The sequence below is a fragment of the Budorcas taxicolor genome, chromosome 1 (genome assembly GCF_023091745.1).
Source record: "Budorcas taxicolor isolate Tak-1 chromosome 1, Takin1.1, whole genome shotgun sequence".
NCBI lineage: Eukaryota > Metazoa > Chordata > Mammalia > Artiodactyla > Bovidae > Budorcas > Budorcas taxicolor.
In genome coordinates, this window is record NC_068910.1 from 21518898 (window position 1) to 21538318 (window position 19421).

The window sequence follows — 19421 nt, forward strand, 5'->3', positions numbered from 1 at the left end:
CACTTCATGGCAAATAAATGGGGAAGCACTAGAAACAGTAACAGACTTTATTTTCTTGTGCTCCAAAGTTACTGCGGACCATGACAGCAGCCATGAAACTAAAATTCACTTGCTCCTTGGAAGAAAAGCTATGACAAATCTAGACAGTGTATTGAAAAAGCAGAAACATCACTTTCCAACAAAGGTCTGCATGGTTATAGCTACGGTTTTTCCAGTAGTCATGTATGGATGTGAGAGTTGGACCATAAAGCAGGCTGAGTGCCGAAGAATTGATGCTTTAGAACTGTGGTGCTGCAGAAGACTCTTGAGAGTCCCTTGGACTGCAAGGAGATCAAACCAGTCAATCCTAAAGGAAATCAACCCTGAAAATTCATTTAAGGACAGATGCTGAAGCTCTAAGACTTTGGCCACCTGATGCAAAGAGTCAACTCATTGGAAAAGACTCTGATGCTGGGAAAGACTGAAGGCAAGAGAAGAAGGGGACAACAAAGGATTAAATGGTTGGATGGCATCACCGATTCAATGCACATGAGTTTGAGCAAACTCTGGGAGATGATGAAGGACAGGGAAGCCTGGTGTGCTGCAGTTCATGGGGTCCCAAAGAGTCAGACAGAACTGAGCGACTGAACAACAAAAACAATAAATAAGTTCTACAAAAGAATGGCCCGTGGTGTTTTAAGCACATAATGGGAGAATATGACTTAAGAAGGTCACGGAAAGTTTTTCTAGAGAGGTAGAGACTGAGATTTAAAGGAAGAAAAGGAAAAAAAAAAACAAAACAAAACTATGTTCTGCAGCAGTGGATAAGGCAGTTAACTCCTCTTGACAAACGGAACAGCGTAAGTAAACATCCTGTGGCCCCAAACGCAGAATGCAAAGATTTCAAAGGGCCTTTGAGGACACAATAGCTGAAAAAAATATGGTTTTGTTTTTTTGCTGTTTGCTAATTTCTTTACCTGGAGAAAAATGATGAGAATATAAAGTTGATATATCATGTAACTAAACACTTGACCTTGCCATCTTACTGTGAATCATGCTTTTTTTTTTTTTTTTTTCAAAAAAAAAAAAAAAGAAGTCCCAAACAAGGCTTTAAATCCACTGCTTGAGAATAAGACTACAAATCTAATGCTGCAGCATCTTCTCTGGTCTGAGTTACTTAATCAAACTCCACAAATAGTCAAATCAATAACCTCTTAGAATGAGTAGCCTGTATATACATAATATAAGAAAAATTTTTATACCTCATGGCAGGGGCAGGTGGGTGAAGAGCCAAAGCATTTCTATAGCTCCATATAAATGACACAAGCAATTGACGGCTAAAATTTTAACTCTGGGCTACCTCTTGGCATGTACAGAAACTGGCTGTCTACAGGAAGAGAAGTTTGTTCTTGAGTTCCCAACAAGCATCAGTCAATACCCTCAGAAATAACTTTCCAGAATGTTCTTGACTACAACTCATATTAAGAAAGCTATCTCTCATTGTGACTTACCACAGATACACAGACACATAAATAAAAGTTTCATGTTTCAAATAAACCAACTATAAAAAGATTTTTTAAAAAGAGTTCACTGGGGCCTATGGTCAACTAATCTATGACAAAGGAGGCAGGAATATACAGTGGAGTAAAGACAGTCTCTTCAATAAGTGAAGCTGGATGGAGATGCAGATAGAGAACAAACTTACGGACACAGCAGGCGTGGAGGGGTAGGAAGGAGAGCGTGGGATGAATGGAGAGAGTAGCCTGGAAATATATACACTAACATATAAACTAGATGGCCAGTGGGAATTTGTTGTATGACTCAAGGAACTGAAACCAGGGCTCTGTGACAACCTAGAAGGGTGGGATGAGGTAGGAGGGAACTGATGTATGCATACTTATGGCTGATCCATGTTGATGCATGGCAGAAACCAACACAATATTGTAATTATTCTTCCATTAAAAATAAATTTTAAAAAGATAAGTGGTGCTGGGAAAACTGGAGAGCCACATGTAAAAGAATGAAATTAGAATACCCTCTAATACCACACACAAAAATAAACTTGAAATGGATTAAAGACCTAAACGCAAGGCCGGATACTTTATAAAACTTTTAGAGGAAAATATAGGAAGAACACACTCTCTGACATAAATCATAGCAAGATCTTTCTGGATCCACCTCCTAGAGTCATAAAAATAAAAACAAAAACAAACAGAAGAGAACCTACAGAATGGAAGAACATATTTGCAAACCAAGCAACTGACAAGGGATTAACATCCAAAAGAAATAAAGAGCAACTCAGTATCAATAAAACAAACAACCTAATCAAAAATGGGTAGATCTAAATAGATATTTCTCCAAAGATGACATACAGATAACCAAAAAGTACATGAAATGATGTTCAATATCTAATCAACACTAATTATAAGAGAATGCAAATCAAAACTATAAGGAGGTTATCACCTCATACTGGTCAAAATGGTCATCATCAAAAAAAAAAAAAAATCTACAAGCAGGAGTTCCCTGGTGGCACAGTGGGTAAGAATCTGCCTGCCAATGTAGGGGACATGGGTTCGATCCCTGATCGGGAAGATTCCACATGCCTTGGAGCAGCTGAGCCCATGTGCCATAATTACTGAAGCCTGAGCACTCTAGGGCGCTTGAACCACAAGGAGTGAGCCCCTGGGCCACAACTACTGGAGCCTGTGCACCCTAGAGTCCAAGCTCCACAGCAAGAGAAGCCACCTCAATGAGAAGCCTGTGCACCACACCTAGAGAGAGCCTGTGTGAAGCAATGAAGACCCAGAGCAGCCAAAAACAAACGCATAAAAAATAAATGCGGTAGTGTGCACATGTCCAAAATATATATTTTTTAAAAAGTATACAAACAATAAGGGTTGGAAAGGGTGTGGTGAAAAGGGAACCCTCCTGTTCTATTTGTGGGAATGTAAATTGGTGCATCCATTATGGAGGACAGTACAGAGGTGACTTTAAAAGCTAAAATCAGAGCTACCATATGATCCAGCAATCTCACTCTTGGGCATATTTTGGAGAAAATCCTAACTTGAAAAGATACACGCATCCCAATGTTCACTGCAGCACTATTTACAATAGCCAAGACATGGAAGCAACCTAGATGTCCACTGGCAGAGGAATGGATAAAGAAGGTGTGGTACCTATATACAATGGAATGTTATAAACATTCAAACAGAACAAAATAGTGCCTTTTGCAGCAACATGGATGGACCTAGACACTGTCATACTGCGTGAAGTAAATCAGAGAAAGACAAATATGATGACTGCTTATATGTGGAATCTAGGGGAAAAATGGTACAAGTGAACTCACAAAACAGAAACAGTCTCACAGATGCAGAAAACTAACTTACTGTTACCTGGGAGAAAGTGGGGCAGGTAATTCGGGAGGTAGGGATTGACATATACACACACACCTATATATAAAACAAATAACTAATAAGGACCTACTGAGGGCTTCCCAGGTGGCGCAAGTGGTAAAGAATCCACCTGTCAATACAGGAGATGCAAGAGGCGTGGGTTCAATCCCTGGGTCAGGAAGATTCCCCTGAGCAGGAAGTGGCTCCCCCCCCAGCTATGCCTGTCTGGAAAATTTCATGGGCTACTGTCTACTGGGCCACAAAGATTCAGATGTGACTGAGCACACACAAGGACCTACTGTATAGCTCAGGGAACTCAATATTCAGTAATAACCTATATGGGAAAAGAATCTAAAAAAGAGGAGATATATATAAATGCATAACTGATTCACTCTATACCTGAAACTAACACAAACTGTAAATGAGAGACTTCCCTGGTGGGCCAGTGGTTCAGATTCTGTGCTTCCACCACAGGGAGCAGGGGTTCGATCCCTGGCTGGGGAACTAAGATTCCCACATGCTATATGATCTGGTCAAAAATAAATAAAGTTTAAAAAATAAAGCTTTGTATGGATGATGTCTCAAATGTATTAAATAACATTATTTTAATAAATATTATAAATTAATTATACTCCAATAAATTGTTTTTAAAAAAGAGTTCACTGGGGAAATTAGAATATTTGAATATTTTAGAGATTGGTTATTACATGATATTAACTGTTAATTTTATTAGGTTCGGTAACAATTACATTGTGGTTTTGTAAGAAAATGCACACACTTAAAAATATATATACATCCTGAAATATATGAGAGTAAAATGAAGTAATGTCTGGGATTCACTTTAAAATATAATCAGCCAAAAAAGAGATAAAACTGGTATGGCACAAATCTTGACAACTGTTGGATCTGGGTGATGAACATATGTGGGTTTATTATATTATTCTCTCTACTTTTGTATATGCTTGAACTTTTTCATAGTAAAAAAATTAAGTTCAAAGGAAATGAATCTGCTCTTACCCTAGCTGTGTATAACGCTCTTTCGTATTTCTGGGGTTTTTTAAAACTAAATAATAAAAGGGGAAAAGAATGGTGGTGGTGACCCCCTAAGTTAATTTAATGATGCTCTAAAGGTTTGTGGTACATGATTTGAGATTTATAGCTACCTGGTCTTTGCTCTGCCCATATGGAATCATTCTATCACAAAAGAGACATCTTGGTCACTTGAGTGCAAATCAAAAACAAAAAGCCTAATTCTATTCAATGTTTCCAACTTCTAAAAATGTAATGCTTCCTGACATTTCCATAGTTGTCTATTTAAGTTCAATGTAAATAGCTGCTGCTACTTTGGGAGCGCCTGATAATGTCTATCACAGTACAAGGATGCATGTCTCTCTGGTGACATCTAAATGTTGATCTTGTAAATTCTACAGCAACACATAATGTAGTACAAGGATATGCCAAGTAGCATCAAAAACATTTTTTTTTTCAAAAGCTGGGTTTAATGTAAATGTCAAATCAACTCAGAGGAAAACAAATTACAAAATGTATTCAGATGATTTCAGCTAATTAATTATCTCCATTGATAATATTTTGAACTTTGGACACATAGGTTATCAAATGCATCATTTCTGTTGTTAGTTATAATTGCTAACTTACACAACACGGTGATTGTATATGCTGCTGAAATGTAAGACAATTTTTTTATTTTTTTTAATGTGGGAATTTTATATTTTTATGTGGGAATTTCCAACATTAAATTTATATACACCCAGTGTTTTTACTGTACTGAGATATGGATTGAAAAAAATGCTCATGATCCCAAAGATAAATATATCACACTCAGCCTTCCATTTGATCACCTGGGGGAAATCGCCCATCAGTTCCAAAATGCCACTGTGACCTTGTGAATGTGACTGGATATCTAAACATTTATAACACTGCTTCCTCCACCTGCTTAACTGCAACTTTATTTTATTCAAATGTCACCTTTTTCCAAGCCTCAAACACTTTAGGGAAGCTGGGTTACATAAACCCTTTTATCTAAACCAGTTATGGTAATCCCCTTCTCCCTGCCATTGATTGGTTTAGTAATGAACATGTGATAAAATTCTGGCCAATGAAATAGGAGAGTAAGCCAGTTGGGGGGGTTTCTGGGAAAGTTTCTCCTGCTCCTCTAAGAGGTAGAAGATTATTCACTTGAACACTGTCAGAGCTGCACATGAGGCTGGGTCCCCTGCAGCATCTTTCTACCAGCCTCAAAGAGAACTTCACATAGAGGAGAAACAGTCAAAGACAATTACACATACAAAGAATTGAGGCTCCTACTTCTGAGTTTCTTACAATGTGAAATGGTCAATTTCCTTACTGTTTAAGCCTCTTGCATGTCACTTGCAGGTAAGAGTTCTTAAATGATACATGAGCTTTTTTAGTATTTTAAACTAAACTTCCTATCTATCACTTATTAAGTAAACTGTGAGCTTAAACTGAGTGGATCTGTGTGACTCCAGAACAGCTGGTCATTTCAGCTCGAAACACCGAAAGTAAGTTGGGATGGGAAAAACACTAATGTACCAGTCTCTGAGAAATTTAGGAGTACTCTAGCCAACAGGGTGAGGCTGAGTAGAGAGAAGAAAAGATCAACAACAACAAAAAGATTAGAACAAGGGGGCAACAACTCAAACGTCTGAATTTCATATATCATGGATCTCAAAATGTCTGGAGGCATGACTTCAAGGTGTCAGTGCAAGTGAGAAAGAGCTCAGCTAATTACGAGACTGCATGGTACTGTGTGGTGTATCAAAGCAGGTGACCTCTGAAGTTAAGTATCACCAGAAGGAGAGATGCTGATCTAATCTAAGGGCTGGAGAGAGAGAGAGAAGGAAAATGACTGAATTTTGACAAGAGATCTTTTCGTGGGAAAAGGGGATGCTAGGCCACCCTCATTTTGCAACTGATGAGAAACGATTAGCTAGGCAAGGAATGGGCAGAAGTGCTGTATCACTCTGTCTTCACCAAGGACTCTTCCTAATTTTTAGAAAGGCATGCCAGGTACAGGAAACAGTAGGTAGCATTTGGTTTTCATTAAGTTCAGGAGGATAATGTGAAGGTAACTGTTTTGACTTGAAAAACATCTTGAGCTCCTTGAAAGAAAGGAATGATGTCATTTCTAAATGGGAATTATGTATTTTATGTAAAGGAGTTATATGCTTGGCATATGCTATTTAAAGCAAAATGATCACAGCATATGTTTTGTTTTACATTACTTAAGTGACATTTAATGTTAGAACATCACCCAACACATAGTAGGCATGCAGATTCTGGTTGAAGAAGTATTTCTTGAGTATTTACTAGAAAAAGTTGAAAAGGTGGAACATTTATTCAGCCAAACATAGGGGGGAAAGCTTTCTTGACATACAAAACTTCTAAATAAATTTGAAATCTTTTTTTTTTTTGGCAAAATACACCTTTTAGAATAAATTATTTCTATTATTACTTCTGGGGTTTTTTTTTAGCTGACAGTTTTTTAAACTAGCAAATATATTTTTAAACAGTTTCTAAAACTAAAGAAAGCTTGATAATTAGGTGTAAACAGAGATGTGAGTGGCAATTCTATTTAAACTCTTTAAAATCCATTCTACACTTGTTAGTATTAATGCAACATTTGATTTTTAGTCGAATTTGAATGGAGATAATGTATAGCTATATCTGCCTGTGACAGAAGCTACCATGGATTTCAAATATATTTATTATTTAAAATCCCATAAAATAAGTCTAATGGTTCAACAGGGATTTTCACTAATAGGGACAAGACTTTATAAACCACATTTGCAAAGTGTACAAAGCACATTTAAATCTAATCTGACCCACACATGTACAATTTCTTAGAAGCTTATCAAACCCAAGCCTTTGAAAATGCATACACTGTAACAGATTTTTCAAAAACATGATGGAAAATATATACCACCCAGCTAAACACTCTCTTGATTTAGAATCGAGGCCTATATGTTTCTATTTCCATAGTGACTATTGCTGTGGAATCGACATGTTTTAATTTAGATTTGAGATTATAAACATCGTTTGGAGACAGAATTTATTTTCTCTCCTACAACTTCTGAAAATTGATCAGTCTAAGTGCTACAGAACAGAAGCAAATTCTGAAGTAAGATTTAGAAATTATTTGGCTTAAGGGACATTTTTTATTAAGAGAAGATGAGTTTTTATAAAAATTCATGGCTTTTTAACCCTTACAATTTTTTCATCAATGTTCATACTTTGTAAAAATACTCTAAAGAAGGGATTTCTAACAGGCCTCTCTCAGAAGCATTTAAACTGTGCTAAGATGTAATTGTTTTGTTTTTTAAATCAAGGTCATGAGACAAGGATTCTGCAAATATTTTTGCCTAAATTTCTTAAAAGGTTAAAATGAGACTTTTTTTCCTTCATTCATTATCTGAGAAGGGTAGTTAGAATGTGACTCACATTTAGCAATGTAAATTAGCAATCCAAATGACTAATGAAAAGAGGAGAATGAATTATATTCCTTTAAAAATTCTTATTTATTTTGTGGGCGGGACAATTGATGCATGGCAACTTTCATCCTTTCTGGTTAGCTCCTTGCTTCTGTCACACCTATGTGTCCTCAATTCCTTTTTTGACCATACCCCACAGCGTGTGGGAACTTAGTTCCCTAGCCAAGGATCCAACCTGCACCCACTGCGTCGGAAGCGCAGAGCCTTAACCACTGGACCTCCAGGGAAGTCCCTACTCTTTTCATTAATGTTTTCCATGAGCTTTCTTTTCCTTTTGGAACCCCTACTCTCCCTCTGCTCAAGAAGCTTATAAATGAGGATGGGCAGGGGCGAGGAAAGTGGTGAAAGAAGCAGAGGTTGCCAAGTGCTAGGGTGTTGAGCAGCTCAAAATGCTGGCGGAGAAGAAAATGCAAACGCAAGGGCGAAAGTGAACCCTGGGAGATAACGAGGTAGGCAGGAACACGTCCCAAGAGCTCCACGAAAGGAAAATGGTTTATACCCTGAAAGGAAGGTCTACTTCTGCAAATGAACAAAAACAAACTCAGACAACTTCCCTTCACAAGGTCCATATGACCCACACAGCCCAGCTGCTACAGAAGCAGCTGCCAGCCCACACCTTGGGACCTGCAGGGACTAGAAAGCCATACTAATTAAGGTCACTCTTGAACTGCAGCTTTTAGTTTTGGAGAAATAAGGTTGAAAAATGCTTCATAAATCCACCCTCTTCAACAATTTCTGATTTTTTTTTGTTCTCTCTGAAGAATAAAGCTAAACCAAAAGTTTATACACCCCCATTCATTGATAGAACTGCTCCATCCTCAGAAGCCAGCATCTCAGCCCAGAGATGGTCTTCAATGAAAAGAAACTGTGAGTCCGCAGAGGGGAAGCCAGGAGAGATGTCAAAGAGAGCAGATTTCATTCATGATTAGCCAGACTCACCAATGATAACTGAAAGCTAACGCTTTGCAGCACTACTGCAATATGATTTCTCTCAAAGACTGCGAAGTGTTTGCTGAAGACGTGTGTGCGTGTGCGCGCGCGCACGCACGTGCACTAAGTTGCTTGTCATGTTCGACTCTTTCAACCCTATGGACTGTAACCCACCAGACCTCCTCTGTCCATGGGATTCTCCACCCAAGAATACTGGAATGGGGTGCTATGCTCTCCTCTAGGGGAATTTTCCCAACCCAGGGATCAGAATCACGTCTCTCACATCTCCTGCAATGGCAGGTGGGTGTTTTTTTTTTTTTTTTTTACCACTAGCGCCACCTGGGAAGCCTGTAGTTTATTCAAATATGTCTGGCACACTCTTTGAAGGGACCACATTTACTATCCAGGGACAGATTAATTCATTCTTCGATGTGATATTCAGTGAATGTTTGCTGGAACCCTGGAGGGCCATGAAGAACAATGGGGCAGATAAGAAAGGCCAAGATTAAAAAAAGAAAAAAAAAAGAAAGGCCAAGATAGTCATTCATTCCAAAGTTACTAAACACCTCTTATGTGCTATTCTGGGATCCAAGGAATACAGCAATGAAGAAAATACATAAAAATCCCTGCCCTAATAAAGAAGGAAAGGGAAGAGGGAAAAAATGGGAGTGAGTGTGAGTCTATGGGCATAGAAAGGAGGGAAGTTTCACCTTTCAAACTGACTGGCACAGAAGGCCTTCCTAGAGACCTGAAGGGAGAGATAATCCATGGGGGGAAAAGTTCCAGAGGAAGGCATGGAAAGTGCAAAGGTCCTGAGGCAGGGGCTTGCCCAGCATGTGTGAGCAATATCAAGCCGGCCATGGAGCGAGTGAGGGGGAACAAGCAGACGAGCTGAGACGCCAATTTAAGGGGATGGGTGTGGGACCTTGAAAGTCAGAATTAGGCTTTTACCCTTGAGTGGTAAATGGCAAAGCATTCAAGGGCTTCAAGCAGAGCGACGTGAGCTGATATTCTGCAGCAAACAGTTACTGGCATCTATTGTGAGCCAGGCGCTGTCCTGACATGTGGGTGCTGGGGATGTGCCATCAGCATGGAAGACACGGTCCCTGCCCTCACGGAGCTTAGATTGGAGAAGGACAGAAACACAAGCAAAAAAAACCAGCTGACAAAAATGGTGGCTTGTGAGCATTCTGAAAACAAAATCCAGGTCCTGGCATCCTTGCATAATGCTAGATGGGGTTAGAGAATGGGTCTAGGTGTTGAGGAAGACATCTTCAAGGAGGTGATACTGGAGGTGAGTCTTCAATGAGACAGAGGAGCTAAATATAATGATGGGGAACAGAGTACGTCAGGCAGTCCGTGCTAAGTCACTTCAGTCGTGTCTGACTCTTTGCGACCCCATGGACCCGCCAGGCTCCTCTGTCCCTGGGATTCTCCATCACAGAATACTGGAGGGGGTTGCCATGCCCTACTCCAGGAGATCTTTCCAACATCAGGCAGAGGGAACTGCATATTCTAGGGCCCAAGATATGAACAGGTGTGACTTATTGCAAGGACAGAAAGACGCCAGGACAGCTAGTCCACGAAGCATGAAGGACAGCAGACAGAGGGTGAGATTGTAGCCTCAGGCTGGGGGCAGACCAGAAAGTGCTTGAGCCCCGGGGAAGAGATCTGAAGAAGACATTGGTGATCCAAGGAAGAAAAATGTCACACATTATACAAGAGCTACAGACAAAACCTGTGAGAGTTTTCAATGAGGCACTTGGAGGAAGGAAGTTATGTTGAACTGAGCTTTGAGGGGGCACAGAATTGAGGCACGCCAGGAGGGGAGAGGACCCTGTGAAGGCAGGACGGGCACAGAGGGAGTGAACCCTGTCGTTGGCACTCGCCCTGTAATAGCTGGGCCCCACTGCAGTCCTTGGGAACTCCCTTTTCCCCTAAATGAAAGGGCATGTGCCCGGAAGGTTTGAGAGAAATAAAAACTACTATTCACAAAATTCTTGTGCATAGTAAATGCCAAACAAATACTCGTTCTCATGTGTGTTAGTCATTCAGCCATGTCCAACTCTTTGCAACCCCATGAACTATAGCCTGCCAGGTTCCTCTGTCCATGGGATTGTCCAGACAAGAATATTGGAGTGGGCAGCCACGCCCTTCTCCAGGGGATCTTCCCGACCCAGTAATCGAACCTGAATTTCTTGCATCGGCAGGCAGATTCTTTACCATCTGAGCCACCAGGGAAGCCTGCGAGTTCTCGTAATAGAATATAAATGCTGCTGATTTAAGTTCTTGTCCCCCAATTAGAGAGACAGGAGGAAACCAGCAACAGGTATCTTCTGAACTTTGTATATCCTTTTCAACACTTGATTTTTTTTTTTTTTAAGGAGGAAGTACCTAGCTTCATTCAGATCTAGATTTGATGAGCATGGAACTTGGCATGGGACATACATGACTGACAACCCCACACTGTGGTCCTCCCAGTGTACTCAGGGAAAACAAGAAAAGAAAAAGTAAACCATGCCTTACTACAAGCCCACCTAGGATTAATGAGGTGGAGTGAGGGGAGCTGGGGCTCTTTTCAAGGATAAGCCTCACAAAGACCAGACCCAACCCCAATGTTACTATCAAGTTTATATTATGTACGTCCTTCCTTTGAATAAAGACCTTTGCGATGCAGGCTATGCCCAAAGGATGAGCAGGAGCCAGCCACAAGAACAGTGAGGGAGAGGAGGCCACTCTACAGCTGAGAACAAGAAGCGCAGGTGCAAACTATCAGATGTGGGGAAAACTCCAAACAAACAAAATCAGCCACATCAAAAAAAATAAAAACCTCATGGGGAAAAGAAAATCTCTTCTCTCTTGCAGGCACTCTGGCATCTATTTTCCCAGAGGACGGAATGCCTAACACTGACTTCTGAAGCTATTGATTTCCCATGATCTAAGCAGAAGCGATGTGAGGAGTACTTTAAGCACAGAGCTTCCACTTGTGAGTTCCGCAGAGCACCTCTCGAGGGACGCAACTGCAAACATCAGTGCATTCTTCTTCCAACAAAATATTCCTTTGCAGTAGATCGTCAGTGGTCTTATGTCAATTTTAAAGATTTGAGAGAAAGCCATGGAGACCCCGCATCTTCTTCAAATTAATCTCCGGCCTACAGTTTAAATCCCACGTTTACTCTGGCTCACTCAAGACGTCCAACTCCGCTCTGCTCTCCTCCCCAGAGAAACCCTGCACATGTTAGCACAGGCGTGTAGTATGTGAGAAATTTATGTGAGAGAAAATTCAGGCCAAGAGGACAATTTATCTAAAAGTCATGCATTTTCATGAATTAGCCACAAGTCAGAGCATTTTGACTTTCCACATTTTTTTTTTCCTCTGTGAGCTCTGGACATGACAGAAGTTGGCTAGCACCTTCTAGTTATTACTATACAACCCAGCTGGTGTTAACCTGTATGTGGGTTTCTGGGTGCACACTTCACAATATTCAAGACCAAAGAGCTAACTTGAAACCTAGTAAGACAAATTGGATCAAGGAAGCTGTTCGGTTTTCTGGCATCTCTTGGAAAATGTCAGAATGTAACCCACTGTCCTTCTTTACGGCTACCAGGAAGTTCAGTGACCGTCTCCATCAGTAGCCCTGGGAGCTCAGTAACGCTTTCTCTCAGTAACCTAGTAGCTCGTCTAGTTTCCTCCCATATGTTACCTTGACTGAATATTTTCATTGACTACCTAATTAAAAAGTGGTTTTGAGTGACATTAGATTGATTTACTTTTGGAAGGGGACAAATGATAAATGATGGTTCTTGCCTCTTAGGTCCACCGGGTTTTAGGGTCCATGTCCTTCAACAAACAAGGCACAGACTTCTAGGTTCAGACCCCAGGAAGGGAAACCAGACTTCTTCCATGGTACCACTTGACCTCAGTCAGTATCTTCCTAAAGTCTATGTTGAGATGTCCTCTTTTTCAGTCAACCACACTTAAATTGTTCCTACATCATGGGAGTACTGCAAAAAATAACCAGATTATATCCTAAGAGCTCATTCTTCTTTATTGTTTTGGTGGGGAAGAGGGGTATTTTACTGTTTCTCCCAAAGTTCTATTGAGATAAACTGACGCAACGTTATATCAATTATAAAATGCATGACATGCTGATCTGATAGACGTATATTGTGAAATGATTACCGCTACAGCGTTAGCTAACACCTCCATCACGTCACATAATTACCATTCATATTCTGTGGTGAGAACACTGAAGATTTGTTCTCTTAGCAACTTTCAAGTATAACACGCAGTATTGTTAACTATACTTATAGTGCTGTCTATCAGATCCCAAAAACGTATGAAACTTCTAACTGAAAGTTTGTACCCTTTGATCAGCATTTCCCCGTTTCCCTCCCTGAGAGATCTTCCTAAATCTCATCATGGTGGTGCTGTATTTTTAACTTTTCCCCAAGTTCCTTGGCTCAGCCTCAGCCCCACCTCTGAAGACATTTTTATTCTGTATATAAATACGATGTGTGGATAGGGTTATAGAGTTTTCTTCCTCCAAACTTCTTTCACGTCGCAAAGTAGGACATGTCTACTTGAAAGATTCTCACAACCAGAAGAAGGGATTTAGGCAGACTATAAAAATGAGGCACAAGGAAAACCAATCTTGAACTTCAGACGTTCTGTTTCTAAGGATTACAAGGAGAAGGTGGGTCATGGCTGAGATTACTGTAGTACTCAGTATTTTTGGTTATAAACTACAGAAGAGAACTCTGGCCAATTTATGTGGAAAATTAATTCACTGGAAGGTTATGAGGGAGCTAGCAGAACAGAGGGGGAGGTTGTAATAGAAGGTTTGGAAGGGCAGGAATTAGGGCAACTCATGTAACAGGCTGACCCTCGGGTCTCCTTGGAATGAATGAGGTCCAGTTATCTGTAGTCTTGTCCCTCTGCTCAAGAGTTGAATTCCAAATAAAGTATCTGCATAATTCAACTTAAGCTCCACACCTGTCCCCTGGCTGGTGGACATGTCCCAGGGGGGACTGCTTCACAATACCGGGGATCTGAGCTCAGTGGAGAACGGCAGCTCCCTCAAAGCAAAACCAGAAGGCTGATAATCAGGAGGGAAAGCAGAGAATGCTCAGGCGAAAACAACCCATGCTTATGCTTATGCAGCATCATTAGCGGCAGTCGCTGCGCAAGGACACCCCACGGAGCTCATCAGCGTAAGCTGTGCAACAATTTGCTCTTCCACTCCCCTCTCCCGACACTTCGGCCAGGTCTCTGACTTCTGTGACTTCAGGAAGTGAGAGAAAAAGACTGGTATCCTGGAAAGCTCTCACCCAAAAGTCTGTTAAGAGTCTCAAGTTCCTAAGACAAGCAACCACCTCCTTGTGGAAAAATATGGCCTACCCAATATAACTGTTAAACAGTCACATTTAAGTCAAGGATGTGTTGCTTCGGTGATTCCATCTGGAGACTTGGCTGAGAAACGCGCGCTTTAAAAACATGGCAGCAGTATCTCTTTCTATAAATTTTTTTTTTTAACTTTGATCAATTACTGTGTCATTCAGTGGGAAAATGATATGTGGGTCAATGGCCTATACGCACTCATTGCCCAGGGGTGCTTTTTCTTTTGTGTATCATACCATGGAAAACCCTTTCACCAAGTCCCAAGCAGGTTTGTGCTGTACCAACTAATGGATAATTAGGAGTTGTGGGGGAGCAGAGGCCTTGAGATTAAGTCCAAGTGGATTAACTCCAGGGGCCAACTTGAGTTGTGTTGCTGCTTCTCTTAGCTGGTGCCTGGATACAACAGGGTCTTGAATTGTATCATGACTTGTACCGATGACTTATTTCAAGTAGCCTTCTCCCACATATATGTTCTATCAAGTCACCCTCTTTGATTTCCTTCCTGGTGTTTACTAGCATCTGAATCTGTCTGCTGTTTCTTGGCTTGTTCATCACCTGTGTCCCACCATTAGGATGTTAAGATCCACAAAGTCAAAGTCTGTGATTTTCACAGCTGTATCCTCACCACAATGGCTGGCACACAGCAAGCCTTCAGTAAATGTTTTAGGACTGAATTGTTACAAGATGAGAGGGCCAGTGGCTGCCCAGAAGACTGAGCAGGTAACCTCCCTGCCCACGGGGAGCAGTGGAAGTTCTTATCCAGCTCATTTTCGTGTACCTACTATGTGCCAAGCATTGGGCACATGGCAGTGAGCAAGGCAGACAACCTTGCCCTTGCAGCGCTTACTTTGCTAAAGAACTTGCAGGGCCTTCCCAGGTGGCTCAGTGGTAAAGAATTCCACATGCCAAGGAGCAAGTAAGCCCGTGAGCCACAACTACCGAGCTCGCACGCGGCAGCTACTGACGCCCACGTGCCCTAGTGCCTGTGCTCCACAAGAGAAGCCACTGCAATGGAAAGGCCGGGCAATGCAACTAGAGAGCAGCCCCTGCAGCAACAAAGACCCAGCCCAGCCCCAAATCAATCAAATTACAAAAATACAAAACATTGCATCACGGACCTCAAAATTTGAAGGGTAACAACTGTAGTATTAGCAATTAGTAGTCAGAGTAAAAAGCTATAATTTATTGCATGTCAACTATGCGCCAGCCACTTTACACATATTAGCTCACTTAAGTCCTTCTAACAGCATTGCTATTGGCAAAGAATTTAAAGATGAGGCAACTGGGTCTCAACGTTAGAAGCTCAGTCACGCAGCTTAGTCTAGGGTACTCCACAAAGTCGATGATATTTGATCTATATTCCCTGCTTTACTCAGAAATAGGCAGGCTTCAGCAGCCAGGCAGATGCTGACAGGGCGCTAGGGTACCAATCTTTGCCCTACGACACCTCAAACTCCAGCAGAACACTCCATTGGACCATGTGGGAAATCAGAATACCGACAGTCCCTCCCTCTTAAACCACATCGTTGATATGTGGTTTGTCTTTTGTTATCTGAACATTATTGACCAGGGATATATCAATTTGTTTTAGAGAGTGACACAATTAACATCACTGGAGCTGTGATGTTTGTTAGAGCTTAAACTTCATCAAAGGTTCATTATACAACTTACTGCTATCATTATCACATTTTGCTCCGTTAGGTTTTTTTCCAACTTGTGTATATTATAAACTCAAGTTTATTACTGAAAATTTTCAAAAATGGCGCATGGTGAAATTTTGAGTGAAGAATAATTTTTTGGTGAATTTCATGCAGATAACTTTCTCTGATTGTTCGAGCAACACATATACTAGTGTCTCTGAAGAGGACAGTCCTTCAGAATATAGTTCTAAATCAGGCGACCTCAATATTAGACCAAGAGAAAGACAAAAACCTTAGTGACTGACTGTTATGGGAAGTGAAAACAAAACTCATGGTACATGAGAAGACTTTACAGGTGTGTTGGGTGTAATTATTGAATGTAATAATCCACAAAGTGTTACTTAAATAACGATTAATTTTTGGTTTGTCAAAATAAAAATTGCCAATCACAAGCAGCAGTTGCAGCAAAAATCATCTGGTCAATAATGAGTTAAGGTGCCTCACATTCTGGTGATAATCATCACAGTCATTTACCTAAACACCTGCAACGGATCAGGTGTTTGATTAGCCCCACTGCATCGAATCCTTATGGCCCACTTTACTGCCCCCACTTCGCAGAGAAGAAATCTCAGGTTCAGAGAAGGCAAGACTGTAGCGCAGAGTCTTACAGCTGCTCAGAGGCACAACTTAAGTTTCAAAGTCACGCTCTTCATATTAAACCCAGCCACACCCAACCGCATCTAGACGCATCAACTCACCGTCCTTCTTTCACCTGCGGGCTTTCACGTGGGCTGCATGAGATGGCTCTCCTTCCATTTCTCCGTTGGTAATGCCTTCTGCTTGTTGAAGACTCAACGCAGGCACGACTTTCTCTAGCCAAACATCTCACACTTTCCTTTTTTCTGCCCAATGTCCATCAGGAGTCGCAGAAGTGAGAGCTGGGAGACTCCATTTTAGAGCAAATAGCCATGAAGTCCATGTGTGCCTCGGGGTTCAAATACTAGAGTCCAACGGGGTCTTTCCGGGCCTGCTTTCGATTCCTCTCCCTCTCCGCCTATAATACTTTCAGTACTGGAAAGTCTGAATATTGTAACAAACATGCATACACCACAACATTGTAACAAACACGTGTACACTGGTCCCCAGACAGGCTGAGTCCACTCGCGAACCTCAGGAGCACGGCTTCTGCCTTGACCCACGCCAGGGGCGACTTGAAGGCTCTGATTGGGTCATGTGACTGGTCCTCAGCCAGTCACCATGGCCAGGAAGACTCCATACTCTGATTGTTCAGACCTGGGTCACATGCCCACCGTGGAGGGAGGGCTCACCCCCACCCCAGCCTCCACCCCACCTTAACCATACCGATGGAGAGTGGAGGGGAGGTGGTGTCTCAGAAGGAAATGTTGATGTTGTTACCAGAGGGGAGAATGTTGATCAGCAGGCAAAAGTAACAGATGTCCACTACACACCCCACCGCAGACAGGACTGACTGCGAATTTCATCTTCATGACCAGGTATCATATGGGGATTTTTGTTGTATGTGATTTTCACCCCTACTCTATTATAAAGGGCTTCCCTGGTGGCTCAGAGGTTAAAGCGTCTGCCTGCAATGCGGGAGACCTGGGTTGGATCCCTGGGTAGGGAAGATCCCCTGGAGAAGGGAATGGCAACCCACTCCAGTATTCTTGCCTGGAGAATCCCATGGACTGAGGAGCCTTGGTGGGCTGCAGTCCACGGGGTCGCAAAGAGTCGGACAAGACTGAGCAACTTAACTTTCACACTTTTCTGGGGCAGAGGCTATGTTCTTCTCTTCCTTGTAATTCCAGTACCCAGCATAGTGTCTGACACATTGGAGGTGTTCTTATCATATTTGTTGGATGAATAAGTGTATTAATTTATGAAGTCCTAATGGTGTTATTGGGGCTTCTCAGGTGGCACAGTGGTAAAGAATCCACCTGCCAATGCAGGAGTCACAGGTTTGATCGCTGGGTGGGGAAGATCCCCTGGAATAGGAAATGGCAACCCACTCCAGTATTCTTGCCTGGAAAATTCAATGGACAGAGGAGCCTAGTGGGCCACAGTCGTTTCATCTTTTAAAGGCAGCATCACTGTGAGGTGGAAAGAACACAGATGCTAAATCAGTGTTTCTTAAGTGTAGTCAGGAACCAACTGCTTCAGGTTACAATGCAGATTCCTGGGCTACAGAGCAGAACTGTCTACCCAGCATCTCAGTAAATGGAATTCAGGTACCTTTTCCTTTTTTAAAAAAATTCTTTTATTGGAACATAATTGCTTTACAATGTTGTGTTACTTTCTGCTATATAAGAAGTGAATCAGCCTTGTGGAGACATACATAGCCTCCCTCTGGAACCTCCCTCCCACCCACGCCCCCATCCCACCCATCCGGGTCATCACAGAGCATGAACTCAGCTTCTGTGCTTTACTGCAGGTTCCCACTAGCAATCTATTTACATTAATATATGAAAGTGTACACAAGTCAATCCTAATCTCCCAGTTCGTCCTACCCTCCCTTCCCACTCTGTGTCCACATGTCCACTCTGTGTCTGCATCTTGATTCCTGCCTTGGAAATAGGGTCATCCGTACCACGTTTCTAGATTTCATGTGTATGTGTTAATATGCGGTATTTATCGCTCTCTTTCTGACTTACTTCCCTCTGCATGACGGACTCTAGGGTCATCCCCCTCTCCACAGATAGCCCTATTCCATTCCTGTGACTGGCCGAGTAGTATTCCACTGTGTATGTCGCCACATCTTCTTTACCCATTCCTCTGTTACTGGACTTTTAGGTTTCCACGTCCTGGCTATCAGAAATGGTGCTGAAATGAGCACTGGGGTACATGCGTCATTTTGGATCATGGTTTTTTCAGGGTATGTGCCCAATAGTGGGATTACTGGATCATATGGTAGTTCTATGTTTAGTTTTTTTTTTTTTTCGGTTCCATCTGGTCTTAGTTGCAGTACATGGGATCTTCATTGCATCACACAGGCTCTTTCATAGTGGCACGCATGCTTAGTTGCCCTGTGGGATCCTAGTTCTCCGAACAGGGATCGAACCTGTGCTCTATCCCAAGGCACATTCTTAACCACAGGACCATGAAGGAAGTCCCCTGTGTTTAGTTTTTAAAGGAACCTCCATACTGTTCTCCACAGTGACGGCATCAATTTATATTCCCATCAGATGCATTTTAAACAAAAATGTTATGCGGTTCTTGTACACCTTCCTTTTAAAACCATGACCCATATTTAGACAGAATCATCTGAGTATGAGTCCCCAGTCCATCGCCTTCTAGTCATGAGAACTAACAGGAATCATACCTTCTCAGCAACTAGGTTTGCCCCTCTTTAAAATGGGGTTGAGAAAACTTACCTAATGAATATGTAATGAAGAGTCAACAAGATAACACAGGTAAATTTTCTTTAGAAAGCTCTGCATTCATGTTTTGCTACTTGAGGTTTTCTAATAATTACTGCTAACTTCTGGAATTCTTCCTGTGTACATGCCAGGTACTATTCTAATTATACGTGTTA